Source organism: Pleurodeles waltl, chromosome 7 (assembly GCF_031143425.1).
Source record: "Pleurodeles waltl isolate 20211129_DDA chromosome 7, aPleWal1.hap1.20221129, whole genome shotgun sequence".
Taxonomy (NCBI): Eukaryota; Metazoa; Chordata; class Amphibia; order Caudata; family Salamandridae; genus Pleurodeles; species Pleurodeles waltl.
In genome coordinates, this window is record NC_090446.1 from 588434123 (window position 1) to 588462051 (window position 27929).

General features: G+C 49.0%; 1 long non-coding RNA gene across 1 annotated transcript in view; it reads left to right on the top strand.

Moving 5' to 3' along the window:
• LOC138247284 (uncharacterized) overlaps positions 1-27929 on the top strand; it is a 308446-nt gene that overhangs the window by 10516 nt on the left and 270001 nt on the right. Inside the window, exon 2 of the long non-coding RNA XR_011194410.1 lies at positions 26081-26183. This is a non-coding gene — a long non-coding RNA (uncharacterized lncRNA). The remainder of the gene's footprint in view (positions 1-26080; positions 26184-27929) is intronic.

The following is a 27929-nucleotide window of genomic DNA, read 5'->3' on the forward strand; positions in this document are numbered from 1 at the left end:
ACCTGTGGTCCATCATCAAATGTGAGATTTACAAGGAGGGAAAACAGTACACCTCTCTGAACAGTGTCTGGGAGGCTGTGGTTGCTGCTGCACGCAATGTTGATGGTGAACAGATCAAAACACTGACAGAATCCATGGATGGCAGGCTTTTGAGTGTCCTTGCAAAGAAAGGTGGCTATATTGGTCACTGATTTGTTTTTGTTTTGTTTTTGAATGTCAGAAATGTATATTTGTGAATGTTGAGATGTTATATTGGTTTCACTGGTAATAATAAATAATTGAAATGGGTATATATTTTTTTTTGTTAAGTTGCTTAATAATTATGCACAGTAATAGTCACCTGCACACACAGATATCCCCCTAACATAGCTAAAACTAAAAACAAACTAAAAACTACTTCCAAAAATATTCAGCGTTGATATTAATGAGTTTTTTGGGTTCATTGAGAACATGGTTGTTGTTCAATAATAAAATTAATCCTCAAAAATACAACTTGCCTAATAATTCTGCACTCCCTGTACTAGGGAATTATAAGGGTGTTCCAGTGTGACAATCAGAATTGGTAAAAATGGTCACTATCCTGCAGCAACAATTTTAAAGGCAGAGAGAGCATAAGCACTAAGGTTCTGATTAGCAGTGCCTCAGTGACACAGTTAGGCACCACACAGGGAACAAATTCAGGCCACAACTATGAGCACTGGGGTCCTGGCTAGCAGGATCCCAGTGAGACAGGCAAAAACAAACTGAGACACAAGTAAAAAAATGGGGGTAACATGCCAGGCAAGATGGTACTTTCCTACACAACCCCCCCCGCAAACGAGGTACAATAAGGCTAACCTTGCCCAGATGAGTCTTCATTGTCTAAGTGGAAATATCTGGAGAGTCCATCTGCATTGGAGTGGGTACTCCCAGGTCTATGTTCCACTGTATAGTCCATTCCCTTTAGGGAGATGGACCACCTCAACAATTTAGGGTTTTCACCTTTCATTTGTTTAAGCCATAATAGAGCTTTGTGGTCTGTCTGAACAATAAAGTGAGTACCAAACAGGTATGGCCTCAACATATTCAGTGCCCAGACCACAGCAAAGGCCTCCCTCTCTATGGCAGACCAACGCTTTTCTCTAGGGTTCAACCTCCTGCTGATAAAAGCAACAGGTTGATCCTGGCCCTCAGTGTTAAGCTGTGATAGTACTGCCCCTAGCCTAATTCAGAAGCATCAGTCTGGACTATGAATTTCTTGGAGTAGCAAGGGCATTTTAGGGCAAGTGCAGAGCACATGGCCTCTTGTAGTGCATCAAAAGCCTTTTGACAGCTAGCTGTCCACAATACCTTTTAGGCATCTTTTTACTAGGGAGGTCATTAAGAGGAGGTGCAATTGAGCCATAGTTCTTAATGAACCTCCTATAGTACCCTGTGAGGCCTAAGAAGGCTCTCACTTGGGTTTGAGTTGTAGGGGGAGCTCATTCCATAATGGTCTGGATCTTCCCCTGCAGTGGTGCAATCTGTTCTCCACCTACCAGATGGCCCAGATAAACCACTTTTCCCTGCCTTTTCTAGCACTTTGTAGCCTCCATAGTAAGGCCTGCCTATTGCAGGGCCTCCACAACTTTCTATAGGTGGACCAGGTGCTCATCTCAGGTGGAGCTAAAGACAGCTATATCATCTAGATATGCTGCACTAAAGCTTTCAAACCTTGCAGGACTGTGTTCACCAACCTACGAAAAGTGGCAGATGCATTCTTCAAACCAAAGGGCATAACAGTGAACTGATAGTGCCCTCTAATGGTGGAAAATGCAGATTTAGGTTTAGCATCTTCTGATAATGTAATCTGCCAATACCCTGCAGTTAAATCAAAAGTGCTTAGATACTTGGCAGAAGCCAGTGTATCTATTAGCTCATCTGCCCTGGGTATAGGGTGGGTATCAGTTTTGGTTTCTTGATTGAGACCTCTTTAGTCAACACAAAACCTAATTTCTCTTTTACCATCCTTACTGTGAGGTTTTGGGACAAGCGCCACTGGGCTAGCCCATGGGCTTTCTGAAGGCTCAATCACTCCCAAGTCCAGCATTTTCTGTACCTCTTGTTTTATGCAATCTCTGACATGGTCAGGCTGCCTATACATCTTACTTTTGACAGGTAAACTGTCTCCAGTGTTGATTGTATACTCACACCAGGTAGTTGTACCTGGTATCAGTGAGAAAAGGTCAGAGGATTGGCCTAGGAGATTTATACAGTTGTCCTTCTGCTCAGCAGTTAGGTAATCTGCAAGCACCACTCCCTCCACTAAGCCATCAGCTTCAGTGGTGGAGAAGAGGTCAGGGAGAGGGTCACTCTCTTCTTCCTGCCCCCCATCAGTTGCCATGAGCAGGGTTAGGTCAGCCCTGTCATAGTAGGGTTTTAGGGGATTGACATGGAGCACCCTAAGGGGACTCCAGGCAGTGCCCAGGTCTACCAAATAGGTAACCTCACCCTTCTTTTCAATAATGAGATGGGGTCCACTCCACGTGTCCTGGAGTGCTCTTGGGGCCACAGGCTCCAATACCAACACCTTCTATCCTGGGTGGTACTGGGTCAGGGCAGCCTTCTAGTCATGCCATTGCTTCTGGAGCTCTTGGCTGGCCTGAAGGTTTTTACTGGCCTTTTTCATATACTCAGCCATTCTGGATCTTAGGCCGAGTACATAGTCCACAATGTCATGCTTTAGAGCTTTTAAAGGTTGTTCCCAACCCTCCTTCAAAAGTGCAAGGGGACCTCTTACAGGGTGCCCAAAGAGGAGTTCAAAGGGGCTAAAGCCCACTCCTTTTTGGGGTACCTCCCTGTAAGCGAAAAGGAGGCATGGCAACAGGGCATCCCATCTCCTTCTGAGTTTTTCAGGGAGTCTCATAATCATACCTTTGAGAGTTTTATTAAACCTCTCAACCAGACCATTTTTTTGTGGATGATAAGGAGTAGTGAACTTGTAAATTACACCACACTCCTTCCACATAGCTTTGAGTTATGCAGACATGAAGTTACTACCGCTGTCTGACACAACTTCCTTAGGGAAGCCCACTCTCGAAAAGATTCCCAGGAGAGCCTTTGCCACTGCAGGAGCTGTAGTGGTCCTTAAGGGAATTGCTTCAGGATACCTAGTGGCATGGTCCACTGCCACAAGGATAAACCTATTGCCTGAAGCTGTTGGAGGGTCAAAGGGGGCAACTATGTCAGCTCCTACCCTTTCAAAGGGCACCCAAACCTCTGGGAGTGGAATTAAGGGGGCCTTAGGTGTACCAACAGTCTTGCCACTGGCTTGGCAGGTCACACAGGAGCGACAAAACTCCTTAGTGTCCTCTGACATGTGAGGCCAGTGAAAAAATGGAACAAGTCTGTCACAAGTTTTACTCTGGCCCAAATGCCCAGCCAAAGGAATGTCATGTGCCAAGGTCAGAAGAAACTCCCTATACTGCAAAGGGATAACCAATCTCCTGGCAGCTCCAGGTTTAGGGTCCCTTGACTCAGTATAAAGGAGGTTGTCTTCCCAATAGACCGTATGGCTATCAGTAACATCCCTATTCTGCTGTTTAACAGCTTACTGTCTCAAACCCTCTAGTGTAGGACAGGTCTGCTGTGCCACACTCAGCTCTTCCCTGGCAGGCCCCCGTGCACCCAAAAGCTCAGCAGTGTCTGCTGCCAGCTCCTTTGGTGTAGGTTCTGCATAGGGAGACGATTCCTCTTTCTCAGTCACCATAGTGACACTGGCTCCTGTATCCCTGTAGTCCTCAACCTCAACACCATTTATTAGGGGAACTTGCTTGTACTAACCCATATTAAGGTGACAAGCAACCAGGGCGGCAAAGTCAATACCACCATCAGAGACTAAAACAGCCTCTGTGGTCTCCCTAACAAGACCAACCCCAACTACACTACCAATGGTGAGCCCAGCTACACCCTTTGATTGGCAATTTGTAGTAGACTTCCCACCACCACTGCTATTACTGGGGGTACTAGAGGACCCAGTTGGGGTTGTGGTAGTGGGAGCCTTGGTGTTTTTCTTTGGGCAGGTGGAATCACTTGCCCAATGGCCTTTACTTTTACATAAATAACACCATGGCTTATTTTGATTGTTGGAAGAGGATTTGGACCCACCAACCCCAGAGGATTTTTGTGGGCCTGATGAAGACTCAGAATGTTTTTTATCTTTGTCCCCACCCTTGCTAGAAGACTTACCATCCTTCTTCTTGCCATCCTTGTCACCACCTGTATGAACTTTTCTGTTCACTCTTGTTCTGACCCATTTGTCTGCCTTCTTTCCCAATTCTTGGGGAGAGGTCAGATCTGAGTCTACGAAGTACTGATGCAACAAGTCAGACACACAATTATTCAAAATTAGCTCTCTCAGGATTAGATTATACAGGCGTTCATAGTCAGTCACCTTACTGCCATGTAACCATCCCTCCAAGGCCTTCACTGTACAGTCTACAAAGTCTGTCCAGTCTTGAGAGGACTCTTTTCTGGTATCTCTGAACTTTATCCTGTATTGTTCAGTGGTTAAACCAAATCCATCTAAGAGTGCATCCTTCAAAACTTTGTAATTATTAGCATCACCTTCTCTGACAGTAAGGAGCCTATCCCTACCCTTACCAGTGAAAGATAGCCACAAGATAGCAGCCCACTGCCTTTGAGGGACCAACTGTACCATACAGGCCCTCTCACGTGCAGCAAACCACTTGTTAATGTCATCCCCCTCCTTGTAAGGGGGGGCTATCTTATGCAGGTTCCTAGAATCTTGTTCTCTTACAGGATTACTATCAAGAACACTGCTGCTGCCACCATGGGGAACTAACCCCAACCTCTGCCAATCCCTCTCTACATCTAGAGATTCTCTGTCTAAGGCCAACTGCTGCTGTCTCATTTTCAGTCTGGCCTCTTCCAACCTCAGCTTTCTGAGTTCCCTCTCTAGGGTGTTATCCTCAGGGTGGGAGAGTTGGGAATTCTGAGACACAGAGGAAATGTGGGAATTTGCAGACGTGGACCTGTCTCTAACTGGATGGACTCTAGTTACTTGGCCTTTTGGAGTGAAAGGTGCCCTATTAGTGTGTGACCCCCTCCCACTACCAGTGTCACTAGGTGGCCTGTTAGCTGGCAGGTTTTTGGATGAATCCTCCCCAGAGTCCTCAGGTCCCTCCCCTGATTCTTGCTGGGTACCCCCCCTCCTCTACCTCCTGATCCTGGGATGAGCCAGACTGGTTCTGGTCACTTTCTTGGAGAAGGCTAAGGAGAAGATCTTTGGTAGGGTTCTTACCAATGCTTAAACCTCTTTCTATGGAGAGACTCCTCAAACTTTTAAAGTTTAAAACTACCATAGGTTGCCTGGACAATTGTGGGAGAAAACTACTGCAGACATAGTTGTTAGAAAGGGTTTAGGACAGAGAGAAGAACGTTTTTAGAAACATTTAAAGAAAAGAGAAAAACTTTTCAAACTTTTCGAAACTTTTGAAAACTTCTTAGAAACTTTTTAGGAAGTTTGTAGAAAGAAAGTTAAACTATTTAGGTTAACTGTGTATATTTTTAAGTATTTGAAATATGTTTTTCTTATGAAAAGCACCAATGACAAAGTGGTAAAGCAGTTAGAAGTACTTATCCCACCGCTGCACCACCAATGTAGGAGGATGGCCTGGCTTATAGTGGGTACCTGATGGTACTTACACCTTTTGCCAGGTCCAGTTATCCCTTATTAGTAGATTAGTAGTGTCCTAGCAGCTTAGGCTGATAGAGGTAGCTATGCCCATTCCAACTACAGGTACAGCCGCCACCCCCCCATACCAGCACCGCCCTCCCAGTAGCCCCTCAGCGTGTTTCCCGTGGCCGCTCACCCAGGAAGGTGGGCATCTCCTTTGCCCCATGCACCTCCGGTCCTGCCCCAGTCAGCCCTGCAGTGAGGAGGCTATTGACCTCCTGAGATCCCTCTCTGTTGGGGAGTCAACCATACTGAATGCCATCCAGGGTGTAGCCGGGCATTTGCAACAAACAAATGCATACCTGGAGTTCATTCACTCTGGCGTGGCAGCCCAACAGAGAGCATTCCAAGATCTGGCCAACTCACTGATGGCAGCCACTGTCCTTGTCTCCAGCCTCGCCCCTCCAACTTCCTCTACCAAGTCCCATTCCGCTCAACCCCAGTCTATCCCAAGCAGACCTTCAGACCAGCAATCACCCAATCCACACACAGGAGTGGCTCAGTGTAGGAGGCTGGACTGGCTTGTAGTGAGTACCAAGGGGTACTTGCACCTTGCACCAGGCCCAGTTATCCCTTATTAGTGTATAGGGTGTCTAGCAGCTTAGGCTGATAGATAATGGTAGCTTAGCAGAGCAGCTTAGGCTGAACTAGGAGACGTGTGAAGCTACTACAGTACCACTTAGTGTCATATGCACAATATCATAAGAAAACACAATACACAGTTATACTAAAAATAAAGGTACTTTATTTTTATGACAATATGCCAAAGTATCTTAGAGTGTACCCTCAGTGAGAGGATAGGAAATATACACAAGATATATATACACAATAGCAAAAATATGTAGTATAGTCTTAGAAAACAGTGCAAACAATGTATAGTTACAATAGGATGCAATGGGGAAACATAGGGATAGGGGCAACACAAACCATATACTCCAAAAGTGGAATGCGAACCACGAATGGACCCCAAACCTATGTGACCTTGTAGAGGGTCGCTGGGACTATTAGAAAATAGTGAGAGTTAGAAAAATAACCCTCCCCAAGACCCTGAAAAGTGAGTGCAAAGTGCACTAAAGTTCCCCTAAGGACAAAGTAGTCGTGTTAGAGGAATAATGCAGGAAAGACACAAACCAGCAATGCAACAACTGTGGATTTCCAATCTAGGGTACCTGTGGAACAAGGGGACTGTGAGAAGGTAGCCTCTTTCTAGCCTTGTTACCCCCACTTTTGGCCTGTTTGTGAGTGTATGTCAGGGTGTTTGTCACTGTTTTCACTGTCTCACTGGGATCCTGATAGCCAGGCCTCAGTGCTCATAGTGAAAACACTATGTTTTCAGTATGTTTGTTATGTGTCACTGGGATCCTGCTTGTCAGGACCCCAGTGCTCATAGGTTTGTGGCCTATATGTATGTGTCACTGGGACCCTGTCACACAGGGCCCCAGTGCTCATAGGCGTGCATGTATATGTTCCCTGTGTGGTGCCTAACTGTCTCACTGAGGCTCTGCTAACCAGAACCTCAGTGGTTATGCTCTCTCATTACTTTCAAATTGTCACTAACAGGCTAGTGACCAATTTTACCAATTTACATTGGCTTACTGGAACACCCTTATAATTCCCTAGTATATGGTACTGAGGTACCCAGGGTATTGGGGTTCCAGGAGATCCCTATGGGCTGCAGCATTTCTTTTGCCACCAATAGGGAGCTCTGACAATTCTTACACAGGCCTGCCACTGCAGCCTGAGTGAAATAACGTCCACGTTATTTCACAGCCATTTTACACTGCACTTAAGTAACTTATAAGTCACCTATATGTCTAACCTTTACCTGGTAAAGGTTAGGTGCAAAGTTACTTAGTGTGTGGGCACCCTGGCACTAGCCAAGGTGCCCCCACATTGTTCAGAGCCAATTCACTGAACTTTGTGAGTGCGGGGACACCATTACACGCGTGCACTACATATAGGTCACTACCTATATGTAGCTTCACCATGGTAACTCCGAATATGGCCATGTAACATGTCTATGATCATGGAATTGCCCCCTCTATGCCATCCTGGCATTGTTGGTACAATTCCATAATCCCAGTGGTCTGTAGCACAGACCCTGGTACTGCCAGACTGCCCTTCCTGGGGTTTCTCTGCAGCTGCTGCTGCTGCCAACCCCTCAGACAGGCAGCTGCCCTCCTGGGGTCCAGCCAGGCCTGGCCCAGGATGGCAGAACAAAGAACTTCCTCTGAGAGAGGGTGTGACACCCTCTCCCTTTGGAAAATGGTGTGAAGGCAGGGGAGGAGTAGCCTCCCCCAGCCTCTGGAAATGCTTTGTTGGGCACAGATGTGCCCAATTCTGCATAAGCCAGTCTACACCGGTTCAGGGACCCCTTAGCCCCTGCTCTGGCGCGAAACTGGACAAAGGAAAGGGGAGTGACCACTCCCCTGAACTACACCTCCCCTGGGAGGTGTCCAGAGCTCCTCCAGTGTGCTCCAGACCTCTGCCATCTTGGAAACAGAGGTGCTGCTGGCACACTGGACTGCTCTGAGTGGCCAGTGCCGCCAGGTGACGTCAGAGACTCCTTGTGATAGGCTCCTTCAGGTGTTAGTAGCCTTTCCTCTCTCCTAGGTAGCCAAACCCTCTTTTCTGGCTATTTAGGGTCTCTGTCTCTGGGGAAACTTTAGATAACGAATGCATGAGCTCAGCCGAGTTCCTCTGCATCTCTCTCTTCACCTTCTGATAAGGAATCGACTGCTGACCGCGCTGGAAGCCTGCAAACCTGCAACATAGTAGCAAAGACGACTACTGCAACTCTGTAACGCTGATCCTGCCGCCTTCTCGACTGTTTTCCTGCTTGTGCATGCTGTGGGGGTAGCCTGCCTCCTCTCTGCACCAGAAGCTCCGAAGAAATCTCCCGTGGGTCGACGGAATCGTCCCCCTGCAACCGCAGGCACCAAAAAGCTGCATTTCCGGTCCCTTGGGTCTCCTCTCAGCACGACGAGCGAGGTCCCTCGAATCCAGCGACACCGTCCAAGTGACCCCCACAGTCCAGTGACTCTTCAGCCCAAGTTTGGTGGAGGTAAGTCGTTGCCTCACCTCGCTGGGCTGCATTGCTGGGAACCGCGACTTTGCAAGCTTCTCCGGCCCCTGTGCACTTCCGGCGGAAATCCTTCGTGCACAGCCAAGCCTGGGTCCACGGCACTCTAACCTGCATTGCACGACTTTCTAAGTTGGTCTCCGGCGACGTGGGACTCCTTTGTGCAACTTCGGCGAGCACCGTTTCACGCATCCTCGTAGTGCCTGTTTCTGGCAGTTCTCCGGGTGCTACCTGCTTCAGTGAGGGCTCCTTGTCTTGCTCGACGTCCCCCCTCTCTGCAGGTCCAATTTGCGACCTCCTGGTCCCTCCTGGGCCCCAGCAGCGTCCAAAAACGCCAAACGCACGATTTGCGTGTAGCAAGGCTTGTTGGCGTCCATCCGGCGGGAAAACACTTCTGCACGACTCTCCAAGGCGTGGGGGATCCATCCTCCAAAGGGGAAGTCTCTAGCCCTTGTCGTTCCTGCAGTATTCACAGTTCTTCAGCCTAGTAAGAGCTTCTTTGCACCAACCGCTGGCATTTCTTGGGCATCTGCCCATCTCCGAGCTGCTTGTGACTTTTGGACTTGGTCCCCTTGTTCCACAGGTACCCTCAGTCAGGAATCCATCGTTGTTGCATTGCTGATTTGTGTTTTCCTTGCATTTTCCCTCTAACACGACTATTTTGTCCTTAGGGGAACTTTGGTGCACTTTGCACTCACTTTTCAGGGTCTTGGGGAGGGTTATTTTTCTAACTCTCACTATTTTCTAATAGTCCCAGCGACCCTCTACAAGGTCACATAGGTTTGGGGTCCATTCGTGGTTCGCATTCCACTTTTGGAGTATATGGTTTGTGTTACCCCTATCCCTATGTTTCCCCATTGCATCCTATTGTAACTATACATTGTTTGCACTGTTTTCTAAGACTATACTGCATATTTTTGCTATTGTGTATATATATCTTGTGTATATTTCCTATCCTCTCACTGAGGGTACACTCTAAGATACTTTGGCATATTGTCATAAAAATAAAGTACCTTTATTTTTAGTATAACTGTGTATTGTGTTTTCTTATGATATTGTGCATATGACACTAAGTGGTACTGTAGTAGCTTCACACGTCTCCTAGTTCAGCCTAAGCTGCTCTGCTAAGCTACCATTATCTATCAGCCTAAGCTGCTAGACACCCTATACACTAATAAGGGATAACTGGGCCTGGTGCAAGGTGCAAGTACCCCTTGGTACTCACTACAAGCCAGTCCAGCCTCCTACATTGGTTGTGCAGCGGTGGGATAAGTGCTTTGAGACTACTTACCACTCTTGTCATTGTACTTTTCATAAGAGAAAAATATACAAAACAAGGTCAGTGTATATACACATAGCCAAAAAGTTTTGCATTTCCTCTTTTCACTCTTTTCTAAGTGCTGAAAAGTACTTCTAAACTTTCAAAAAGTTCTTAAAAGTTTAAAAAGTTTTTTCTGTCTTTCCAAAAAGTTCTGAAAACTTTTTTCTCTTTGTCTATCACTTTAACTCTCTCTAAAAAATGTCTGGCACAGGCCAAAAAGTTGAACTGTCCAAACTTGCATATGATCACCTTAGCTGGAAAGGAGCAAGGAGTCTCTGCATAGAGAGAGGTTTGAGTGTAGGGAAGAATCCTTCCTTAGAACTGTTAATTAATATGCTTAGAGTACAGGATAAGGCCATAAGTGCCCAATCTGTTGAAAAAGTAGCTAATGGTTCTCAATCTGATCCAGGGACTCCCCCAGGAAAAGGTTCAGGAAAGAAACTTCTCAGCCTGCCCATTACTAGACAGTCTAGCATAGTTGGTACAGAGGTTGAATCACATCATACTGATGATGTGCTCTCACATTATGCTGGTAGCCAAGCTGTTAGGGTGCCCTTGGTAAGGGACAGGTCTCCTTCTGTTCATTCCCATCATACCTCTGTATCTAGAAATGTCCCTCCCACCCACCCTGATGACAGATTGTTAGAAAGGGAGCTCAATAGATTGAGAGTGGAGCAAACCAGACTGAAGCTCAAGAAGCAACAGCTGGATTTGGATAGACAGTCTTTAGAAGTAGAGAGGGAAAGACAGAAGTTGGGTTTAGAAACCCATGGTGGCAGCAGCAGTATTCCCCATAGTCATCCTGCAAAAGAGCATGATTCCAGGAATCTGCATAAGATAGTTCCCCCTTACAAGGAGGGGGATGACTTTAACAAGTGGTTTGCTGCACTTGAGAGGGCCTGTGCTGTACAGGATGTCCCTCAAAAGCAGTGGGCTGCTATCCTATGGCTATCATTTACTGGAAAAGGTAGGGATAGGCTCCTTACTGTAAAAGAAAATGATGCTAACAATTTCCAAGTTCTTAAGAATGCACTCCTGGATGGTTATGGCTTAACCACTGAACAGTACAGGATAAAGTTCAGAGATACCAAAAAGGAGTCTTCACAAGACTGGGTTGATTTCATTGACCAGGCAGTGAAGGCCTTGGAGGGGTGGTTACATGGCAGTAAAGTTACTGATTATGAAAGCCTGTATAACACAATCCTGAGAGAGCATATACTTAATAATTGTGTGTCTGATTTGTTGCACCAGTACCTGGTAGACTCTGATCTGACCTCTCCCCAAGAATTGGGAAAGAAGGCAGACAAATGGGTCAGAACAAGGGTGAACAGAAAAGTTCATACAGGGGGTGACAAAGATGGCAATAAGAAGAAAGATGGTGAAAAATCTCAAGATAAGCATGGGGATAAGGGTAAAACCAAAGATCCCACTTCAAATCTTAAACACTCTTCAGAGGGTGGGGATAAAACAAATTCTTCCTCTTCTTCCCAACCTGCACACATTAAAAAGCCTTGGTGCTTTGTGTGTAAAAATAGAGGCCATAGGCCAGGGGATAAGTCCTGTCCAGGTAAACCCCCTGAGCCTACCACCACTAATACATCAAGCTCTAGTGCCCCTAGCAGTAGTGGTACTAGTGGTGGGACTGCTGGCAACAGTCAAGCAAAGGGTGTAGTTGGGTTCACTTATGGGTCCATAGTGGAAACTGATGTAATCAGTCCCAAGACAGTTTCTGTCACACCTAGTGGCACTGGCCTTGCCACACTGGCTGCTTGTCCCCTTACAATGGATAAGTACAGGCAGACAGTTTCAATAAATGGTGTTGAGGCCTTGGCCTACAGGGACACAGGTGCCAGTTTCACTTTGGTGACTGAAAACCTAGTGCCTCCTGAACAACACATCATTGGACAACAGTATAAGATTATTGATGTCCATAACTCCACTAAGTTTCTTCCCTTAGCTATAATTCAGTTTAGTTGGGGTGGAGTTACTGGCCCTAAGCAGGTGGTGGTATCACCTAGCTTACCTGTAGACTGTCTCTTAGGTAATGACCTAGAGGCCTCAGGTTGGGCTGATGTAGAGTTTTATGCCCATGCAGCCATGCTGGGCATCCCTGAGGAATTGTTCCCTCTCATTTCTACTGAAATGAAAAAGCAAAGGAGAGAAGGCCTGAAAACTCAGGATCCCTCTCCATCAACAGGTAAAAAGGGTATCACAGTATCCCCTAACCACCCTACCATTCAGGATACCATTCCTGTGGTGGGAGAAACCTCTCCTGGGGTGGCACCTGTTCCAAGGGAATCATCAGCTGGCATAGCTGGACTCCCTGAGGTAGAAGTACCTCTCTGTGGGATAACTAACATTGGTGACAAAAAGAGCACCATTTTAGTTAACATGGAGCATCCCTCCAACCCTCCCAGAGAAACTTTAGTGCAGAAACCCTGTACTGCCTCACAACACTTAGGACAGCATCCCTGCCCTAGTGTGGAGCTCATAGGACAGCATCCCTGCCCTGCTCCAACTCAAGAGAAACAGCATCCCTGTTCCCTCTTCCAGCCAAATGGACAAAGTTTTTGCCCAGCTATGGCTTTACTGAGACAGCATCCCTGTCTGGCATTTGCATCATTACAAATAGGTTCAGTGGATAATTCCCACTGCTCTAAACTAAAACTTACTGATAGAAACTCTGAAAATACATCTTCACATTGTTGGTTAGCTAAAAAACTTCAAACAGGGTGGTTTACATCCCCACAGGGAAGTAACCATATAGTGGATGATAAAGGGAGTAACCAGTCTATTGCAGAGCTACTCTCTACTTATCACCACTTAGACAATAAAGTCTCAACTGGCCAAGGTTAGCCTTATTGTCCTTCGTTTGGGGGGGGGTTGTGTGAGAAGGTAGCCTCTTTCTAGCCTTGTTACCCCCACTTTTGGCCTGTTTGTGAGTGTATGTCAGGGTGTTTGTCACTGTTTTCACTGTCTCACTGGGATCCTGATAGCCAGGCCTCAGTGCTCATAGTGAAAACACTATGTTTTCAGTATGTTTGTTATGTGTCACTGGGATCCTGCTTGTCAGGACCCCAGTGCTCATAGGTTTGTGGCCTATATGTATGTGTCACTGGGACCCTGTCACACAGGGCCCCAGTGCTCATAGGCGTGCATGTATATGTTCCCTGTGTGGTGCCTAACTGTCTCACTGAGGCTCTGCTAACCAGAACCTCAGTGGTTATGCTCTCTCATTACTTTCAAATTGTCACTAACAGGCTAGTGACCAATTTTACCAATTTACATTGGCTTACTGGAACACCCTTATAATTCCCTAGTATATGGTACTGAGGTACCCAGGGTATTGGGGTTCCAGGAGATCCCTATGGGCTGCAGCATTTCTTTTGCCACCAATAGGGAGCTCTGACAATTCTTACACAGGCCTGCCACTGCAGCCTGAGTGAAATAACGTCCACGTTATTTCACAGCCATTTTACACTGCACTTAAGTAACTTATAAGTCACCTATATGTCTAACCTTTACCTGGTAAAGGTTAGGTGCAAAGTTACTTAGTGTGTGGGCACCCTGGCACTAGCCAAGGTGCCCCCACATTGTTCAGAGCCAATTCACTGAACTTTGTGAGTGCGGGGACACCATTACACGCGTGCACTACATATAGGTCACTACCTATATGTAGCTTCACCATGGTAACTCCGAATATGGCCATGTAACATGTCTATGATCATGGAATTGCCCCCTCTATGCCATCCTGGCATTGTTGGTACAATTCCATAATCCCAGTGGTCTGTAGCACAGACCCTGGTACTGCCAGACTGCCCTTCCTGGGGTTTCTCTGCAGCTGCTGCTGCTGCCAACCCCTCAGACAGGCAGCTGCCCTCCTGGGGTCCAGCCAGGCCTGGCCCAGGATGGCAGAACAAAGAACTTCCTCTGAGAGAGGGTGTGACACCCTCTCCCTTTGGAAAATGGTGTGAAGGCAGGGGAGGAGTAGCCTCCCCCAGCCTCTGGAAATGCTTTGTTGGGCACAGATGTGCCCAATTCTGCATAAGCCAGTCTACACCGGTTCAGGGACCCCTTAGCCCCTGCTCTGGCGCGAAACTGGACAAAGGAAAGGGGAGTGACCACTCCCCTGACCTGCACCTCCCCTGGGAGGTGTCCAGAGCTCCTCCAGTGTGCTCCAGACCTCTGCCATCTTGGAAACAGAGGTGCTGCTGGCACACTGGACTGCTCTGAGTGGCCAGTGCCGCCAGGTGACGTCAGAGACTCCTTGTGATAGGCTCCTTCAGGTGTTAGTAGCCTTTCCTCTCTCCTAGGTAGCCAAACCCTCTTTTCTGGCTATTTAGGGTCTCTGTCTCTGGGGAAACTTTAGATAACGAATGCATGAGCTCAGCCGAGTTCCTCTGCATCTCTCTCTTCACCTTCTGATAAGGAATCGACTGCTGACCGCGCTGGAAGCCTGCAAACCTGCAACATAGTAGCAAAGACGACTACTGCAACTCTGTAACGCTGATCCTGCCGCCTTCTCGACTGTTTTCCTGCTTGTGCATGCTGTGGGGGTAGTCTGCCTCCTCTCTGCACCAGAAGCTCCGAAGAAATCTCCCGTGGGTCGACGGAATCGTCCCCCTGCAACCGCAGGCACCAAAAAGCTGCATTTCCGGTCCCTTGGGTCTCCTCTCAGCACGACGAGCGAGGTCCCTCGAATCCAGCGACACCGTCCAAGTGACCCCCACAGTCCAGTGACTCTTCAGCCCAAGTTTGGTGGAGGTAAGTCGTTGCCTCACCTCGCTGGGCTGCATTGCTGGGAACCGCGACTTTGCAAGCTTCTCCGGCCCCTGTGCACTTCCGGCGGAAATCCTTCGTGCACAGCCAAGCCTGGGTCCACGGCACTCTAACCTGCATTGCACGACTTTCTAAGTTGGTCTCCGGCGACGTGGGACTCCTTTGTGCAACTTCGGCGAGCACCGTTTCACGCATCCTCGTAGTGCCTGTTTCTGGCACTTCTCCGGGTGCTACCTGCTTCAGTGAGGGCTCCTTGTCTTGCTCGACGTCCCCCCTCTCTGCAGGTCGAATTTGCGACCTCCTGGTCCCTCCTGGGCCCCAGCAGCGTCCAAAAACGCCAAACGCACGATTTGCGTGTAGAAAGGCTTGTTGGCGTCCATCCGGCGGGAAAACACTTCTGCACGACTCTCCAAGACGTGGGGGATCCATCCTCCAAAGGGGAAGTCTCTAGCCCTTGTCGTTCCTGCAGTATTCACAGTTCTTCAGCCTAGTAAGAGCTTCTTTGCACCAACCGCTGGCATTTCTTGGGCATCTGCCCATCTCCGAGCTGCTTGTGACTTTTGGACTTGGTCCCCTTGTTCCACAGGTACCCTCAGTCAGGAATCCATCGTTGTTGCATTGCTGATTTGTGTTTTCCTTGCATTTTCCCTCTAACACGACTATTTTGTCCTTAGGGGAACTTTGGTGCACTTTGCACTCACTTTTCAGGGTCTTGGGGAGGGTTATTTTTCTAACTCTCACTATTTTCTAATAGTCCCAGCGACCCTCTACAAGGTCACATAGGTTTGGGGTCCATTCGTGGTTCGCATTCCACTTTTGGAGTATATGGTTTGTGTTACCCCTATCCCTATGTTTCCCCATTGCATCCTATTGTAACTATACATTGTTTGCACTGTTTTCTAAGACTATACTGCATATTTTTGCTATTGTGTATATATATCTTGTGTATATTTCCTATCCTCTCACTGAGGGTACACTCTAAGATACTTTGGCATATTGTCATAAAAATAAAGTACCTTTATTTTTAGTATAACTGTGTATTGTGTTTTCTTATGATATTGTGCATATGACACTAAGTGGTACTGTAGTAGCTTCACACGTCTCCTAGTTCAGCCTAAGCTGCTCTGCTAAGCTACCATTATCTATCAGCCTAAGCTGCTAGACACCCTATACACTAATAAGGGATAACTGGGCCTGGTGCAAGGTGCAAGTACCCCTTGGTACTCACTACAAGCCAGTCCAGCCTCCTACAGGGACCAAGTCCAAAAGTCACAAGCAAGTCGGAGATGGGCAGATGCCCAGGAAATGCCAGCTGCGGGTGCAAAGAAGCTTCGACTGGACAGAAGAAGCTGAGGTTTCTGCAGGAACGAAAAGGGCTAGAGACTTCCCCTTTGGTGGACGGATCCCTTTCGCCTTGGAGAGTCGTGCAGAAGTGTTTTCCCGCTGAAAGGACGCCAACAAGCCTTGCTAGCCGCAAATCATGCGTTTGGCGTTTTTGGACGCTGCCGGGGCCCAGGAGGGACCAGGAGGTCGCAAATTGGACCTGAAGAGAGAGGGGACTTCGGGCAAGACAAAGAGCCCTCACTGAAGCAGGTAGCACCCGGAGAAGTGCCAGAAACAGGCACTACGAGGATGCGTGAAACGGTGCTCGCCGAAGTTGCACAAAGGAGTCCCACGTCGCCGGAGACCAACTTAGAAAGTCGTGCAATGCAGGTTAGAGTGCCGTGGACCCAGGCTTGGCTGTGCACAAAGGATTTCCGCCGGAAGTGCACAGGGGCCGGAGTAGCTGCAAAGTCGCGGTTTCCCAGCAATGCAGCCCAGCGAGGTGAGGCAAGGACTTACCTCCACCAAACTTGGGCTGAAGAGTCACTGGACTGTGGGGGTCACTTGGACAGAGTCGCTGGATTCGAGGGACCTCGCTCGTCGTGCTGAGAGGAGACCCAAGGGACCGGTAATGCACCTTTTTGGTGCCTGCGGTTGCAGGGGGAAGATTCCGTCGACCCACGGGAGATTTCTTCGGAGCTTCTGGTGCAGAGAGGAGGCAGGCTACCCCCACAGCATGCACAAGCAGGAAAACAGTCGAGAAGGCGGCAGGATCAGCGTTACAGAGTTGCAGTAGTCGTCTTTGCTACTATGTTGCAGGTTTGCAGGCTTCCAGCGCGGTCAGCAGTTGTTTCCTTATCAGAAGGTGAAGAGAGAGATGCAGAGGAACTCGGATGAGCTCTTGCATTCGTTATCTAAAGTTTCCCCAGAGACAGAGACCCTAAATAGCCAGAAAAGAGGGTTTGGCTACCTAGGAGAGAGGATAGGCTACTAACACCTGAAGGAGCCTATCAGCAGGAGTCTCTGACATCACCTGGTGGCACTGGCCACTCAGAGCAGTCCAGTGTGCCAGCAGCACCTCTGTTTCCAAGATGGCAGAGGTCTGGAGCACACTGGAGGAGCTCTGGACACTTCCCAGGGGAGGTGCAGGTCAGGGGAGTGGTCACTCCCCTTTCCTTTGTCCAGTTTCGCGCCAGAGCAGGGGCTAAGGGGTCCCTGAACCGGTGTAGACTGGCTTATGCAGAATTGGGCACCTCTGTGCCCAACAAAGCATTTCCAGAGGCTGGGGGAGGCTACTCCTCCCCTGCCTTCACACCATTTTCCAAAGGGAGAGGGTGTCACACCCTCTCTCAGAGGAAGTTCTTTGTTCTGCCATCCTGGGCCAGGCCTGGCTGGACCCCAGGAGGGCAGCTGCCTGTCTGAGGGGTTGGCAGCAGCAGCAGCTGCAGTGAAACCCCAGGAAGGGCAGTTTGGCAGTACCAGGGTCTGTGCTACAGACCACTGGGATCATGGGATTGTGCCAACTATGCCAGGATGGCATAGAGGGGGCAATTCCATGATCATAGACATGTTACATGGCCATATTCGGAGTTACCATTGTGAAGCTACATATAGGTAGTGACCTATATGTAGTGCACGCGTGTAATGGTGTCCCCGCACTCACAAAGTTCAGGGAATTGTCTCTGAACAATGTGGGGGCACCTTGGCTAGTGCCAGGGTGCCCTCACACTAAGTAACTTTGCACCTAACCTTTACCAGGTAAAGGTTAGACATATAGGTGACTTATAAGTTACTTAAGTGCAGTGTAAAATGGCTGTGAAATAACGTGGATGTTATTTCACTCAGGCTGCAGGGCCAGGCCTGTGTAAGAATTGTCAGAGCTCCCTATGGGTGGCAAAAGAAATGCTGCAGCCCATAGGGATCTCCTGGAACCCCAATACCCTGGGTACCTCAGTACCATATACTAGGGAATTATAAGGGTGTTCCAGTAAGCCAATGTAAATTGGTAAAAATGGTCACTAGCCTGTTAGTGACAATTTGGAAAGAAATGAGAGAGCATAACCACTGAGGTTCTGATTAGCAGAGCCTCAGTGAGACAGTTAGTCACTACACAGGTAACACATTCAGGCACACTTATGAGCACTGGGGCCCTGGGTTACCAGGGTCCCAGTGACACATACAACTAAAACAACATATATACAGTGAAAAATGGGGGTAACATGCCAGGCAAGATGGTACTTTCCTACACACAGGCAAACACAACCACCACACTTCATCTCACAGGCACTCACACAAGCACCATCCACATGCAGACACACCAACATCTACTGCCTCCACTGTGTCCCCCTCCTCCTCGTCGTCCACCTCCCTCCCAGTAGCGTCTACACTCACACCTGCATGCACTTCATCCTCATCCACTACCTCCATCACCATCACGCCTATCACTACACGCCACTCACTGGCAATCACCACCCCCACATCCATGCACATGTCCCCTGTGTCCTCGCCCTCCGTGTCTGTGACCCCTCCTCCCAAAGTACACAAACGCAAGCACACAGACACCCAACAGCCATCCACATCACAATAGCATCCAGCCCATGCACCTGCACCCAAACACAGCAGACTGACACCTCCTTCAACCACTCCCTCTTCCTCCACTCCCAAACCTTCACCCTCTTCCCGCCCCAGTGTCCCTAAGAAGCTTTTCCTCGCCACCATTGACCTACTCCCTACCCCTCCCCCCCCGTCCTTCACCTCACGCCAGGGTGGCCAGAACCCACCCCAGCACCTCAGCCACCCAGTCCACGGCCACTGCAAGTGTGAGAGGCTCCAAGTAGGCACCCGTCAGCCCAGCCAGTGTGCCAGCACCACCTGCCAAGGCCAAGAAGGGTCCGCCACCTAGCAAGGGCAAGAAGAGGACACAAGCCAGCAAGGGGAAGGAGGCACAACTAGCCATCAAGGGCAAGAAAATACACCAGCTGGCAGAAGCAAGGAGGCACCACCATCTGTGAAGGGCAGGAAGGGGCACACAACACCAGCCATGACACTTCAGCCATCCGATGCTGCAGGTGAATGCCTGGAGGCTACCACCACCACTGCCAGCACCGCCGCCTCCACCGCAAGCCAGCACCGCCACATGCACCGCCGCCAGCAGCACCACTGCCAGCAGCAGCAGCAGCTCCAGTGGGCAGCCACGCGAGGCTGCATGTGAAGGCCTGGAGGCCACTGCCAGCACCGCCAGCTCCAGCGCCACTGACATCCACTGAGCAGCCGTCACCGCCGGCAATCAGTGTGTAGTGGTGACTAAATGGGCTGCAGTGTGTCCTGCCCCCTGCAACACCTTTCGGTGTGACACACAGATGAGAGACTGTGACCTTGCCCCATCCAGGATGAAGCACACTGGGCACAAGGCCCCCTCCAGAACTAGTGGAAGAAGCCATCCACTCACTGCATCCTTGCAAGGATGAAGCACACTGGGTACAAGGCTCACTCCAGAACCAGTGGAAGAAGCCATCCACTCACCGCATCCTTGGCAGGATGAAGCACTCTGTGCACAAGGCCCCCTCCAGAACCAGTGGAAGAAAACACCCCACTTGAGAGACTGTGGCCTTGCTTTCCCCAGGATCAAGCAGTGGGCAAACCACCCACTTGAGAGACTGTTGCTAGGCACTCCCCAGGACCAAGCAGTGGGCATGGAGCCCCTCTTCCACCTGGCTGTTGGCGGTCACCGCCGCGGTGTTTGTTGCTACCGCCGTGGGGGTCGGTGTGTTAAAGTGGCTGTTTGTGTTGGCGGTTTCCGCCATGGTCATGATTCCAATGTTTTTACCGCAGGCCTGTTGGCGGTGTTACCGCCGCTTTATCACCGACTGCCAGGGTTGTACTGAGGGCCTCAGTGTTACAAAAATAAAGGTGCTTTATTTTGGTGACACAAATACCAAAAATACCATAGAGGCTATAAGAGGTAAGTAATACACAAATTATATACACTAGTTTGCACAAATGGGTATAGAAAACAGTGCAATTAGTGAAAATCACAACAGAGAGAAATAGCCCTAGGGGGTGCACAAACCATGTACTAAACAAATGGAATGCAAGAGTCGGTCCCCCACCTAGGTAAGTGGAGTGTGTAGAGGAGAGCAGGGAGTACTAGGAAAGCCCAAAGGTAAGTACCATAACACCCCCCAGCGACCAGAAAAGCAGGAGTAAATCACTGTAAATTCCCGAGAACACCCACTTGGAAGAAAAGAAGAAAAATGCAAAGCCCAGAAGAGACCGCATGGCACCAAAAGTGGATTCCTGGACAAGAGGACCTGTGGAAGAAAGGGACGAAGTCCATCAAATACAGCGGAGTCCAGGAAGGGCAGAAGCCCCTACTGACCAGACTGAAGGTGCAAAAGATGAGTCGACGGTGATGAAGCAGTCAGCACTGCACCCAAGAAGATGAAGTTGAGTTCCTGGGGGATGCAGGTGATGTCCCAAGCCAGAAGGAGGATTGCAGTCGGGTTTGCGTCTTCGTGTTCCACCAACAAGCCTTGGCACACCCAAAACTCCTGGTTAGCTGAAAGTGGAGCCGCCTGGGACCAGGAAAGACCAGGTGCACTCTACCCAGCAGGGGGGTCAGAGGCTCACAGAAACATAGGTAGCACCCACAGGAGTCCCACAGGATGGGTACACAAAAGTCAAAGAAGGAGCCCATGCAGCACTACGAAAAGGGATCCCACGCAGCTGGAGAACCACTCAGAGAGCTGTGTGTTAAAGGAGGGAGTGCTGGAGCTCCCAGATGCTGAATATCACTCATGGAAAAGATGCCAACAAGCCTTAGCAGCTTCAAATGATGTGGTGCATGAGGGTACTGTCCTGCGTGGGCAGGCAAAGGCTTACCTCCACCCAAGCTGGACAGCTGGAAGAGAGGACCATCAGGACCACTTCAGTCCACCACCCATGATGCAGGATCCATGCAGCTCAGCAGCAGAGGGGATCCATGCAGCCGGTCGTCGTTGCAGTTGGTGCCTCCAGATGCAACAGAGTGACTCGTTCACCCCAAGAGAGATTTCTTCATCTTTCTGGTGCAGGCTGAAGACAGGCTGTCCTCAGAGGATGCACGACCCGGGAAATTTTTCAGTTGCTGGATAGCCCTGGATGCAATGTTGCAGGTGGCGTCTTGCTGCTTTGCTGCAGCTTGTTCGGTCCTGAAGCATCCAGATACAGTTTCTTTGGTCAGAAGTCAAAGTGGAGGTTGCAGAGGAATCCTGCTGGAGCCTTGCAATCCAAATCTGAGGAACCACCCAAGAGAGAGACTCTAAATAGCCCTGAAAGGCGGATTGGTTGCCTAGCTGGGTGACCACCTATCAGGAGGGGGCTCTGGCATCACTTGCTGGCAGTGGCCACTCAGATGCTCTCAGACTTCCCTGCCAACCTTAAATCCAAGATGGCAAAACCCAGGGACCCTAAGGAGGAGCTCTGAGCACCACCCCTGGGGTGGTGATGGACAGAGGAGTAGTCACTCCCCTTTCCTTAGTCCAGTTTCACATCAGAACAGAGACTGGCCGTCCCTGAACCGGTGTAGACTGGTTTATGCAAGGAGGGCACCAAATGTCACCTTCAAAGCATTACCAGTGGCTTGGGGAGGCTACTCCTGCCCAGCCTGTAACACCTATTTCCAAAGGGAGAGGGTATAACACCCTTCTCGCAAAAGAAATAATTTGTTCTGCCTTCCTGGGCTTGAGCTGCTCAAGCAACAGGAGGGCAGAAACCTGTCTGTGAGGTTGCAGCAGCTGGGGTGCCTGGAAAACCTCAGAAGGCTGTAATGGCAATACTGGGGGTCCTCTAAGGAGCCCCTAGAGTGCATGGAATCATACAAGCAATGCTTGCAAAAGCATTGAGGTATGATTCCACCATGTTTGATACCAAACATGCCTATGTTCGGAGTTACCATTATGTAGCTGGACATAGGTATTGACCTATGTCCAGTACACGCTTAAAATGCCGTCCTCGCACTCACAAAGTATGGGAAAATGGGCCTGGAGTTTGTTGGGGCACCTCCGCTAGTGCAGGGGTGTCCTCACACACAGGTACCTTTCACCCTGCCCTCTGGTCTAGAAGGCCTGCCATAGGGGTGACTTATAAGTGACCTGGTGCAATGAAAAGTGTCAGTGAAAGGGTGCTTGCACCTTTTGGCACAGGCTGTAATGGCAGTCCTGCAGAACCCTTTCCTTGGGCTCCCTATAGGTGGCAACATATATTCTGCAGTCCAAAAGGGATACCCTGGAACCCCAATGCCCTGGGTACCTATGTACTATATACTAGGGACTTACAATTGTGGGATGAAAATGGTTCCAGCAACCAAGTGTAAAGGAGACAGTGTAGGAGGCTGGCCTGGCTTATAGTGGGTACCTTGTTACTAAAGGTACTTTATTTTAGTGACAATATGCCAAAAGTATCTCAGAGGATACACTCCCTTAGGAGGTAAGTAATATACACAAATTATATGTACACAAACCAAAATTAGGAAAGTAACAGTTAGAAAAGTAGGTCAAACAATGTAGAAACACAATAGAATGCAATAGGGAGAAATAGGCCTAGGGGCAACACAAACCATATACTCCAAAAGTGGAATGCGAACCATGAATGGACCCCAGGCCTAGTGTACTGGGTAGAGGGTTGCTGGGACTGTTAGAAAACACTAAGGGTGTCCAAGATACCCCACCCCAAGACCCTGAAAAGTAGGAGTAAAGTTACCCTACTACCCCAGAAAGACAGTAAAGTCGAGATAGGGGATTCTGCAAGGACAACAACTGACTGCAAAATACTGAAGATGGATTCCTGGACCTGAGGACCTGTAAAGGAAGGGGACCAAGTCCAAGAGTCACGCTAGTGTCTGGGGGGGGCAGGGGCCCACTAAACCCGGGATGAAGGTGCAAAAGGGCTGCCTTTGGGTGGAAGAAGCCGAAGATTCTGAAATAACGGAAGGTGCCAGGAACTTCTCCTTTGGTCAGAAGATGTCCCACAGCGTGCTGGAGGATGCAGAGTTGTTTCCACGCAGAAAGACCGCAAACAAGCCTTGCTAGCTGCAAGAGTCGCGGTTGAGGATTTTGGGTGCTACCAGGGCCGAGGAAGGACCAGGAGGTCGCCCCTCAGAGGAGGAGACAGAGGGGGTGCTCAGCAACGCAGAGAGCCCATGCAAAAGCAGGGAGCACCCGCAGAAGCACCTGAACAGGCACTTAGAAGATCTGAGGACAGCGGTCGACTCAGAGTCACAAAAGAGGGTCCCACGACGTTGGAGTCCAACTCAGCGAGTTGGGCAATGCAGGACGGAGTGCTGGGGACCTGGGCTAGGCTGTGCACGAAGGAAGTCTTGCAAAAGTGCACAGAAGCCCGAGCAGCTGCAGTTCACGCAGTACACAGGATTACTGTCTGGCGTGGGGAGGCAAGGACTTACCTCCACCAAATTTGGACAGAAGGGCAACTGGACTGTGGGAGACAGTTGGACCCAGCTCCAGTGTTCCAGAGACCATGCTCGTCAGGATGAGAGGGGACCCAGAGGACCGGTGATGCAGAGGTTTGGTGCCTGTGTTAGCAGGGGGAAGATTCCATCGACCCACGGTAGATTTCTTCTTGGCTTCCAGTGCAGGGTGAAGGCATACAGCCCTCAGAGCATGCACCACCAGGAAACAGTGGAGAAAGCCGGCAGGATGAGAAGCTACAATGTTGCTGGTAGTCGTTGTGCTACTTTGTTGCGGTTATGCAGGCGTCCTAGAGCAGTCAGCGGTCGATCCTTGGCAGAAGTCAAAGAGGGAAGTGCAGAGGAACTCTGGTGAGCTCTTGCGTTTGTTATCTGGTGAGATACCCACAGGAGAGACCCTAAATAGCCCACAGAGGAGGATTGGCTACAGAGAAAGGTAAGCACCTATCAGGAGGGGTCTCTGACGTCACCTGCTGGCACTGGCCACTCAGAGCTGTCCATTGTGCCCTCACACCACTGCATCCTAGATGGCAGAGGTCTGGGACACACTGGAGGAGCTCTGGGCACCTCCCCTGGGAGGTGCTGATCAGGGGAGTGGTCACTCCCCTTTCCTTTGTCCAGTTTCGCGCCAGAGCAGGGCTGGGGGGGATCCCTGAACAGGTGTAGACTGGCTTATGCAAGGAGGGCACCATCTGTGCCCTTCAAAGCATTTCCAGAGGCCAGGAGAGGCTACTCTTCCCAGGCCCTTCACGCCTATTTCCAAAGGGAGAGGGTGTAACACCCTCTCTTAGAGGAAATGCTTTGTTCTGCCTTCCTGGGACCAGGCTGCCCAGGCCCCAGGGGGGCAGAAACCTGTCTGAGGGGTTGGCAGCAGCAGTAGCTGCAGAGGAGACCCCGGAAAGTTAGTTTGGCAGTACCGGGGCTCTATGCTGGAGACCCTGGGATGCATGGAATTGTCCCCCCAATACCAGAATGGTATTGGGGTGACAATTCCATGATCCTAGACATGTTACATGGCCATGTTCGAAGTTACCATGGTGAAGCTACATATAGGTATTGACCTATATGTAGTGCACACGTGTAATGGTGTCCCCGCACTCACAAAGTCCGGGTAATTTGCCCTGAACAATGTGGGGACACCTTGGCTAGTGCCAGGGTGCCCACACACTAAGTAACTTTGAACCTAACCTTCACCAAGTGAGGGTTAGACCTATAGGTGACTTATAAGTTACTTAAGTGCAGTGTAAAATGGCTGTGAAATAACGTGGACGTTATTTCACTCAGGCTGCAGTGGCAGTCCTGTGTAAGAATTGTCTGAGCTCCCTATGGGTGGCAAAAGAAAGGCTGCAGCCCATAGGGATCTCCTGGAACCCCAATACCCTGGGTACCTAGGTACCATATACTAGGGAATTATAAGCGTGTTCCAGTGTGCCAATCAGAATTGGTAAAATTAGTCACTAGCATGCAGTGACAATTTTAAAAGCAGAGAGAGCATAAACACTGAGGTTCTGGTTAGCAGAGCCTCAGTGATACAGTTAGGCACCACCCAGGGAACACATATAGGCCACAAACGTATGAGCACTGGGGTCCTGGCTAGCAGGATCGCACTGAGACAGGCAAAAACAAACTGGCAAGATGGTACTGCCCAGATGAGTGTTCATTGTCTAAGTGGAAATATCTGGAGAGTCCATCTGCATTGGAGTGGGTACTCCCAGGTCTATGTGCCACAGTGACACATATCAAACACACTGACAACATAGGGTTTTCACTATGAGCACTGGGCCCTGGCTAGCAGGATCCCAGTGAGACAGTAAAAACACCCTGACATATACTCACAAACAGGCCAAAAGTGGGAGTAACAAGGCTAGAAAGAGGCTACCTTCCTACAGACAGTATAATCACTGGGGTCCTGGTTAGCAAGATCCCAGTGAACACAGTCAGACACACTGACAAACAGGCCAAAAGTGGCAGTAACCAAGCTAGAAAGGCTACTTTCCTACAGATGGAGACCATGAAGAGCCACCGGGAGAGGATGTTTAAATGGCAAATGAAGATTACAGTGGTGATGAGGAAGCACTTGACGTATGTCAAGAAGTCAAAGACCACTTCTATGCATGAGTGTAAATATATCTTTAAAATTTTTTGCATTCACTACCAGAACAACTTGCATGTGATGAGCATATCAGTCTATGCTGGAAATGTTTTAGGAATAGGTAGGTCTATAATGTTCCTGGGCAAAGATGTTCGTTGATCAAAGGTTTGACACATCGACTACTGTGTTCATGTACATTGATTATCTTTGATTATCAAAATGATTGTGCCCTCATATATTATCACTGGTTAGGTGTCTATTTTGTCAGAAAGATAAATTAATTTCTTCTTGCTCTTCTGTTTTAGGATTCTTCACTGTGTCATCTTCATTTGGACATTTCAAAGTTGTGACATTTGCTGTTATATGCTGCTGTTGTCAAGTACAAGATTGATCCTGTGTCCAGAAAAGGTAGTTCCGCCATGATTTTGACTATTGGTGGTATTGATGTGGGATTCCTCTTGTGAGTCAGGTTGTCTGGCTCCAGCTGATGACATGAATCAAGATTATTTTACTTATCAAATCTTTTGTGTTGTATCAAATTCCTTTCTTCCATGGGTTAAGGTCTGGAAATGTACTTGCAACGATGGCTCGGGCGATTTGGTTCATGCCAAAATTGTACTTTATTTTCCTTTAGCTTGACCAACAAATCTCTATTGGAAATGGATGTGATTGATACATCAATATTTGTGCTAATACTAATTATGTTACATGTTTGGGAATGGGAGACACATTACGTAAATGTAGCAATTTGTTTCAAACTATTTTTTTGTTTCTTGATTTTTTCCAAAGACGATGGATGTAAAAACAATTAAAAAAATTATATGACATGAAAAACACCAGTCAGTTGATCTGTGTGTTAGGTTTAGTTTTAATTTTACAAATACACATCAACTTAACAGGGTGAAAACAATACACAAATGAAATCCAAAAACAAAACAGTCAGTCAAGGTGAACGTAGGAAAGTCACTCTTTTTGGCATGGTTATCCCCACTTTTTGCCTGTTGTCAGTGTGTTTGACTGTTCACTGGGATCCTGCTAACCAGGACACCAGTGAATATGCTCTCTCCTTTAAACTTGGTTGCTGGAACCATTTACACCCCACAATTGGCATACTGGTGTTCCCCTGTAAGTCCCTAGTATATGGTACTTAGGTACCAAGGGCATTGGTACACCAGGGGTCCCCCATGGGCTGCATGCAGCATGTATTATGCAACCCATGGAAACCCATGCAAACTGTGTCTTCAGGCTTGCCAATTGCAGCCTGCGTGAAAAGGAGCATGCACCCTTTCACTGCTTGTCACTACACTAGGTCACTGTAAGTCACCCCTATGGTAGTCCCTTCCAGCCCTAAGGGCAGGGTGCAGGTCCCTGTGTGTGTTGGCACCCATGCAAGAGCAGAGGTACCCCCCAAACTCCAGTTCCAATTCCCTGGACTTCGTAAGTGCAGGGAAGCCATTTTAGCTATGTACTACATATAGTCCAGTTACATAATAGTAACTGCAAACATAGGCATGTTTGGTATCAAACATGTTGGAATCATACCCCAATATTGATGTCAGTATTGGTAGCATTATTCCATGCACTCTGGGGGCTCCTTAGAGGACCCCCCCAGTATTGCTCTTACCAGTCTTCCAGGGTCTGAGAGCACCCCACACTGCAGCAGTCCCCTCAGACAGGATTCTGCCCTCCTGCTGCTTGACCAGCTCAAGCAGGGGAAGGCTGAACAAAGCATTTCCTGTGGGAAAGGGGTGCAACCTCCTCTCCCTTGGAAATAGGTGTTACAAGGCTGGGGAGGAGTAGACTCCCCATGCCACTGGCTTGCTTTGAAGGGCAAATTTGGTGCCCTCCTTGCATAATCCTGGTTGCACCGGTCCATCCTCTGGCGCCAAACTGCACAAAGGAAAACAACACTCCCCTGTCCATCACCATCCCAGGGGTGATGCCTAGAGCACCTCCATGTGGCCACCTGATTCTGCCATCTTCAAATCAAGATGGGCAGAGGCCCCTGGAAGCACCTGACTGGTCAGGTTAGGCAGATGACGCCAGTGACCCTCTCTGATAGGTGATCACATTGCAAAGTGACCAAGCACCTTTTTGGGCTATTTAGGAACTCCCTTGGGGATGGGTTCCCAGATTTGGCATGCAAAACTCCAC